Raw genomic sequence first — 8,713 nt, 5'->3', positions numbered from 1 at the left:
GGATTGATGTTCGCTGTGATTATTAAAACGCTTTGTTAGCGATTCATCAGGCTGCAAGTCCACTAAAATCCGTGCCGTGTCACTAAGCACGCCAACCATCTTAGGAGTATCTATAATATTCTATCAAAAGAATTGAACAAGGAATGCATCCTGATTATTACAAATTTAAAAGACAAATAGGAATCATATTATATTCAGAATTCTTTTCTTGTACAAATTGTATTGCCAAGCCTCGTACCAGGTAATGAAAGATATTATTGTTAATCGAAATACTAGAAAATATTGGACACTTGTATCAACGAATTTCTTTTTCGTAGAAATATCATGGGAATCATTTTGCAAATAGAATGCAGCAGCTGTGTAAAGGATCTTTTAAAAGGCAAACATAATTATCCTGTATTGGAAATAAATTAATATTATAATAATTTGTTAAAATATATTTACTCAAAGTATTAAAGATCTTATTCTTTTTGCATAGGTGTTCAATCAATGTACTTTAAAAGAAAGCGTATGATTTTTCACTACGATAAGAAGAATCCAGTAACACTGTAATCATGAAAGATTTAGGAAGACACCAGTGAAATTGTTCCGTTCCCACACTGGAAGGAAACCATGTACAATAAAATTCTATCGAAAGAATTGAAGAAGAAATGCATCCTGATTATTACAAATATAAAGACAAATAAGAATCAAGTTATATTAAGAATTCTTTTCTTGCACAAATTGTATTGCAAAGCCTCATACCAACTAAGGAAAGATATTATTGTTAATCGACTTGCTAGAAAATATTAAAGACTTGTATCATCGAATTTCTTTTTCGTAGAGACGCTATGTGAATCATTTTGCAAATAGACTGCAGCAGCTGTGTAAAGGATCTTTTAAAAGGCAAACATAATTATCCTGTATTGGAAATAAATTAATATTATAATAATTTCTTACTTAATACTTATTCAAAGTATTAAAGATCTTATTCTTTCTGCATAGGTGTGCAATAAATGTACTGGAAAAGAGAGCGTATGATTTTTCAGTACGATAGGAAGAATCCAACAACACTTAATCATGAAAGATTTAGAGAGACAGTAGTGAAAGGGTTCTGTTCTCACCCTGGAAGGAAACCATGTATTATAATATTCTATCAAAAGGATTGAAGAAGGAATGCATTGTTATTATTATAAATTAAAAAGACAAATAGGAATCATATTATATTAAGAATTCTTTTCTTGCACAAATTGTATTGCAAAGCCTCATACCAACTAAGAAAAGATATTATTGTTAATCGACTTGCTAGAAAATATTAAAGACTTGTATCATCGAATTTCTTTTTCGTAGAGACGCTATGTGAATCAATTAGAAAATATAATACAGCAGCAGTGTAAAGGATCTTTTAAAAGGCAAACGTAATTATATTGTATTGGGATTAAACTAATATTATAATAATTTGTTAAAATATATTTACTCAAAGTATTAAAGATCTTATTCTTTTTGCATAGGTGTTCAATCAATGTACTTTAAAAGAAAGCGTATGATTTTTCACTACGATAAGAAGAATCCAATAACACTGTAATCATGAAAGATTTAGGAAGACACCGGTGAAATTGTTCCGTTCTCACACTGGAAGGAAACCATGTACAATAAAATTCTATCAAAAGAATTGAAGAAGAAATGCATCCTGATTATTACAAATATAAAGACAAATAAGAATCAAGTTATATTAAGAATTCTCTTCTTGCACAAATTGTATTACAAAGCCTCATACCAACTAAGGAAAGATATTATTGTTAATCGACTTGCTAGAAAATATTAAAGACTTGTATCATCGAATTTCTTTTTCGTAGAGACGCTATGTGAATCAATTTGAAAATATAATACAGCAGCAGTGTAAAGGATCTTTTAAAAGGCAAACGTAATTATCTTGTATTGGGATTAAACCAATATTATAATAATTTGTTAAAATATATTTACTCAAAGTATTAAAGATCTTATTCTTTCTGCATAGGTGTGCAATAAATGTACTTTAAAAGAAAGCGTATGATTTTTCACTACGATAAGAAGAATCCAATAACACTGTAATCATGAAAGATTTAGGAAGACACCAGTGAAATTGTTTCGTTCTCACACTGGAAGGAAACCATGTACAATAAAATTCTATCGAAAGAATTGAAGAAGAAATGCATCCTGATTATTACAAATATAAAGACAAATAAGAATCAAGTTATATTAAGAATTCTTTTCATGCACAAATTGTATTGCAAAGCCTCATACCAACTAAGGAAAGATATTATTGTTAATCGACTTGCTAGAAAATATTGGACACTTGTATCATCGAATTTCTTTTTCGTAGAGACGCTATGTGAATCAATTTGAAAATATAATACAGCAGCAGTGTAAAGGATCTTTTAAAAGGCAAACGTAATTATCTTGTATTGGAAATAAATTAATATTATAATAATTTCTTAAATAATACTTATTCAAAGTATTAAAGATCTTATTCTTTCTGCATAGGTGTGCAATAAATGTACTTTAAAAGAAAGCGTATGATTTTTCACTACGATAAGAAGAATCCAATAACACTGTAATCATGAAAGATTTAGGAAGACACCGGTGAAATTGTTCCGTTCTCACACTGGAAGGAAACCATGTACAATAAAATTCTATCGAAAGAATTGAAGAAGAAATGCATCCTGATTATTACAAATATAAAGACAAATAGGAATCATATTATATTAAGAATTCTTTTCTTGCACAAATTGTATTGCAAAGCCTCATACCAACTAAGGAAAGATATTATTGTTAATCGACTTGCTAGAAAATATTAAAGACTTGTATCATCGAATTTCTTTTTCGTAGAGACGCTATGTGAATCAATTTGAAAATATAATACAGCAGCAGTGTAAAGGATCTTTTAAAAGGCAAACGTAATTATCTTGTATTGGGATTAAACCAATATTATAATAATTTGTTAAAATATATTTACTCAAAGTATTAAAGATCTTATTCTTTTTGCATAGGTGTTCAATCAATGTACTTTAAAAGAAAGCGTATGATTTTTCACTACGATAAGAAGAATCCAATAACACTGTAATCATGAAAGATTTAGGAAGACACCGGTGAAATTGTTCCGTTCTCACACTGGAAGGAAACCATGTACAATAAAATTCTATCGAAAGAATTGAAGAAGAAATGCATCCTGATTATTACAAATATAAAGACAAATAAGAATCAAGTTATATTAAGAATTCTCTTCTTGCACAAATTGTATTGCAAAGCCTCATACCAACTAAGGAAAGATATTATTGTTAATCGAAATACTAGAAAATATTGGACACTTGTATCAACGAATTTCTTTTTCGTAGAAATATCATGGGAATCATTTTGCAAATAGAATGCAGCAGCTGTGTAAAGAATCTTTTAAAAGGCAAACATAATTATCCTGTATTGGAAATAAATTAATATTATAATAATTTCTTAAATAATACTTATTCAAAGTATTAAAGATCTTATTCTTTCTGCATAGGTGTGCAATAAATGTACTTTAAAAGAAAGCGTATGATTTTTCACTACGATAAGAAGAATCCAATAACACTGTAATCATGAAAGATTTAGGAAGACACCAGTGAAATTGTTTCGTTCTCACACTGGAAGGAAACCATGTACAATAAAATTCTATCGAAAGAATTGAAGAAGAAATGCATCCTGATTATTACAAATATAAAGACAAATAAGAATCAAGTTATATTAAGAATTCTCTTCTTGCACAAATTGTATTGCAAAGCCTCATACCAACTAAGGAAAGATATTATTGTTAATCGAAATACTAGAAAATATTGGACACTTGTATCAACGAATTTCTTTTTCGTAGAAATATCATGGGAATCATTTTGCAAATAGAATGCAGCAGCTGTGTAAAGGATCTTTTAAAAGGCAAACATAATTATCCTGTATTGGAAATAAATTAATATTATAATAATTTCTTAATAATGCTTATTCAAAGTATTAAAGATCTTATTCTTTCTGCATAGGTGTGCAATAAATGTACTGGAAAAGGAGCGTATGATTTTTCAGTACGATAGGAAGAATCCAACAACACTTAATCATGAAAGATTTAGAGAGACAGTAGTGAAAGGGTTCTGTTCTCACCCTGGAAGGAAACCATGTATTATAATATTCTATCAAAAGGATTGAAGAAGGAATGCATTGTTATTATTATAAATTAAAAAGACAAATAGGAATCATATTATATTAAGAATTCTTTTCTTGCACAAATTGTATTGCAAAGCCTCATACAACTAAGGAAAGATATTATTGTTAATCGACTTGCTAGAAAATATTAAAGACTTGTATCATCGAATTTCTTTTTCGTAGAGACGCTATGTGAATCAATTTGAAAATATAATACAGCAGCAGTGTAAAGGATCTTTTAAAAGGCAAACGTAATTATCTTGTATTGGGATAAACCAATATTATATAATTTGTTAAAATATATTTACTCAAAGTATTAAAGATCTTATTCTTTTTGCATAGGTGTTCAATCAATGTACTTTAAAAGAAAGCGTATGATTTTTCACTACGATAAGAAGAATCCAATAACACTGTAATCATGAAAGATTTAGGAAGACACCGGTGAAATTGTTCCGTTCTCACACTGGAAGGAAACCATGTACAATAAAATTCTATCGAAAGAATTGAAGAAGAAATGCATCCTGATTATTACAAATATAAAGACAAATAAGAATCAAGTTATATTAAGAATTCTCTTCTTGCACAAATTGTATTGCAAAGCCTCATACCAACTAAGGAAAGATATTATTGTTAATCGAAATACTAGAAAATATTGGACACTTGTATCACGAATTTCTTTTTCGTAGAAATATCATGGGAATCATTTTGCAAATAGAATGCAGCAGCTGTGTAAAGGATCTTTTAAAAGGCAAACATAATTATCCTGTATTGGAAATAAATTAATATTATAATAATTTCTTAATTAATACTTATTCAAAGTATTAAAGATCTTATTCTTTCTGCATAGGTGTGCAATAAATGTACTGGAAAAGAGAGCGTATGATTTTTCACTACGATAGAAGAATCCAATAACACTGTAATCATGAAAGATTTAGGAAGACACCGGTGAAATTGTTCCGTTCTCACACTGGAAGGAAACCATGTACAATAAATTCTATCAAAAGATTGAAGAAGAAATGCATCCTGATTATTACAAATAAAGACAAATAGAATCAAGTTATATTAAGAATTCTCTTCTTGCACAAATTGTATTACAAAGCCTCATACCAACTAAGGAAAGATATTATTGTTAATCGACTTGCTAGAAAATATTAAAGACTTGTATCATCGAATTTCTTTTTCGTAGAGACGCTATGTGAATCAATTTGAAAATATAATACAGCAGCAGTGTAAAGGATCTTTTAAAAGGCAAACGTAATTATCTTGTATTGGGATTAAACCAATATTATAATAATTTGTTAAAATATATTTACTCAAAGTATTAAAGATCTTATTCTTTTTGCATAGGTGTTCAATCAATGTACTTTAAAAGAAAGCGTATGATTTTTCACTACGATAAGAAGAATCCAATAACACTGTAATCATGAAAGATTTAGGAAGACACCGGTGAAATTGTTCCGTTCTCACACTGGAAGGAAACCATGTACAATAAAATTCTATCGAAAGAATTGAAGAAGAAATGCATCCTGATTATTACAAATATAAAGACAAATAAGAATCAAGTTATATTAAGAATTCTCTTCTTGCACAAATTGTATTGCAAAGCCTCATACCAACTAAGGAAAGATATTATTGTTAATCGAAATACTAGAAAATATTGGACACTTGTATCAACGAATTTCTTTTTCGTAGAAATATCATGGGAATCATTTTGCAAATAGAATGCAGCAGCTGTGTAAAGATCTTTTAAAAGGCAAACATAATTATCCTGTATTGGAAATAAATTAATATTATAATAATTTCTTAATAATACTTATTCAAAGTATTAAAGATCTTATTCTTTCTGCATAGGTGTGCAATAAATGTACTTTAAAAGAAGCGTATGATTTTTCACTACGATAAGAAGAATCCAATAACACTGTAATCATGAAAGATTTAGGAAGACACCAGTGAAATTGTTTCGTTCTCACACTGGAAGGAAACCATGTACAATAAATTCTATCGAAAGAATTGAAGAAGAAATGCATCCTGATTATTACAAATATAAAGACAAATAAGAATCAAGTTATATTAAGAATTCTTTTCATGCACAAATTGTATTGCAAAGCCTCATACCAACTAAGGAAAGATATTATTGTTAATCGACTTGCTAGAAAATATTGGACACTTGTATCATCGAATTTCTTTTTCGTAGAGACGCTATGTGAATCAATTTGAAAATATAATACAGCAGCAGTGTAAAGGATCTTTTAAAAGGCAAACGTAATTATCTTGTATTGGAAATAAATTAATATTATAATAATTTCTTAAATAATACTTATTCAAAGTATTAAAGATCTTATTCTTTCTGCATAGGTGTGCAATAAATGTACTTTAAAAGAAAGCGTATGATTTTTCACTACGATAAGAAGAATCCAATAACACTGTAATCATGAAAGATTTAGGAAGACACCGGTGAAATTGTTCCGTTCTCACACTGGAAGGAAACCATGTACAATAAAATTCTATCAAAAGAATTGAAGAAGAAATGCATCCTGATTATTACAAATATAAAGACAAATAAGAATCAAGTTATATTAAGAATTCTCTTCTTGCACAAATTGTATTGCAAAGCCTCATACCAACTAAGGAAAGATATTATTGTTAATCGACTTGCTAGAAAATATTAAAGACTTGTATCATCGAATTTCTTTTTCGTAGAGACGCTATGTGAATCAATTTGAAAATATAATACAGCAGCAGTGTAAAGGATCTTTTAAAAGGCAAACGTAATTATATTGTATTGGGATTAAACTAATATTATAATAATTTGTTAAAATATATTTACTCAAAGTATTAAAGATCTTATTCTTTTTGCATAGGTGTTCAATCAATGTACTTTAAAAGAAAGCGTATGATTTTTCACTACGATAAGAAGAATCCAATAACACTGTAATCATGAAAGATTTAGGAAGACACCGGTGAAATTGTTCCGTTCTCACACTGGAAGGAAACCATGTACAATAAAATTCTATCGAAAGAATTGAAGAAGAAATGCATCCTGATTATTACAAATATAAAGACAAATAAGAATCAAGTTATATTAAGAATTCTCTTCTTGCACAAATTGTATTGCAAAGCCTCATACCAACTAAGGAAAGATATTATTGTTAATCGAAATACTAGAAAATATTGGACACTTGTATCAACGAATTTCTTTTTCGTAGAAATATCATGGGAATCATTTTGCAAATAGAATGCAGCAGCTGTGTAAAGATCTTTTAAAAGGCAAACATAATTATCCTGTATTGGAAATAAATTAATATTATAATAATTTCTTAAATAATACTTATTCAAAGTATTAAAGATCTTATTCTTTCTGCATAGGTGTGCAATAAATGTACTTTAAAAGAAAGCGTATGATTTTTCACTACGATAAGAAGAATCCAATAACACTGTAATCATGAAAGATTTAGGAAGACACCAGTGAAATTGTTTCGTTCTCACACTGGAAGGAAACCATGTACAATAAAATTCTATCGAAAGAATTGAAGAAGAAATGCATCCTGATTATTACAAATATAAAGACAAATAAGAATCAAGTTATATTAAGAATTCTTTTCATGCACAAATTGTATTGCAAAGCCTCATACCAACTAAGGAAAGATATTATTGTTAATCGACTTGCTAGAAAATATTGGACACTTGTATCATCGAATTTCTTTTTCGTAGAGACGCTATGTGAATCAATTTGAAAATATAATACAGCAGCAGTGTAAAGGATCTTTTAAAAGGCAAACGTAATTATCTTGTATTGGAAATAAATTAATATTATAATAATTTCTTAAATAATACTTATTCAAAGTATTAAAGATCTTATTCTTTCTGCATAGGTGTGCAATAAATGTACTTTAAAAGAAAGCGTATGATTTTTCACTACGATAAGAAGAATCCAATAACACTGTAATCATGAAAGATTTAGGAAGACACCGGTGAAATTGTTCCGTTCTCACACTGGAAGGAAACCATGTACAATAAAATTCTATCTAAAGAATTGAAGAAGAAATGCATCCTGATTATTACAAATATAAAGACAAATAGGAATCATATTATATTAAGAATTCTTTTCTTGCACAAATTGTATTGCAAAGCCTCATACCAACTAAGGAAAGATATTATTGTTAATCGACTTGCTAGAAAATATTAAAGACTTGTATCATCGAATTTCTTTTTCGTAGAGACGCTATGTGAATCAATTTGAAAATATAATACAGCAGCAGTGTAAAGGATCTTTTAAAAGGCAAACGTAATTATATTGTATTGGGATTAAACTATTATAATAATTTGTTAAAATATATTTACTCAAAGTATTAAAGATCTTATTCTTTTTGCATAGGTGTTCAATCAATGTACTTTAAAAGAAAGCGTATGATTTTTCACTACGATAAGAAGAATCCAATAACACTGTAATCATGAAAGATTTAGGAAGACACCGGTGAAATTGTTCCGTTCTCACACTGGAAGGAAACCATGTACAATAAAATTCTATCGAAAG

Source organism: Polistes fuscatus, unplaced genomic scaffold (genome assembly GCF_010416935.1).
Source record: "Polistes fuscatus isolate 324 unplaced genomic scaffold, CU_Pfus_HIC Scaffold33, whole genome shotgun sequence".
NCBI lineage: Eukaryota > Metazoa > Arthropoda > Insecta > Hymenoptera > Vespidae > Polistes > Polistes fuscatus.
The sequence above is the reverse complement of the archived record's forward strand: the minus strand, read 5'-3'. Positions refer to the sequence as shown.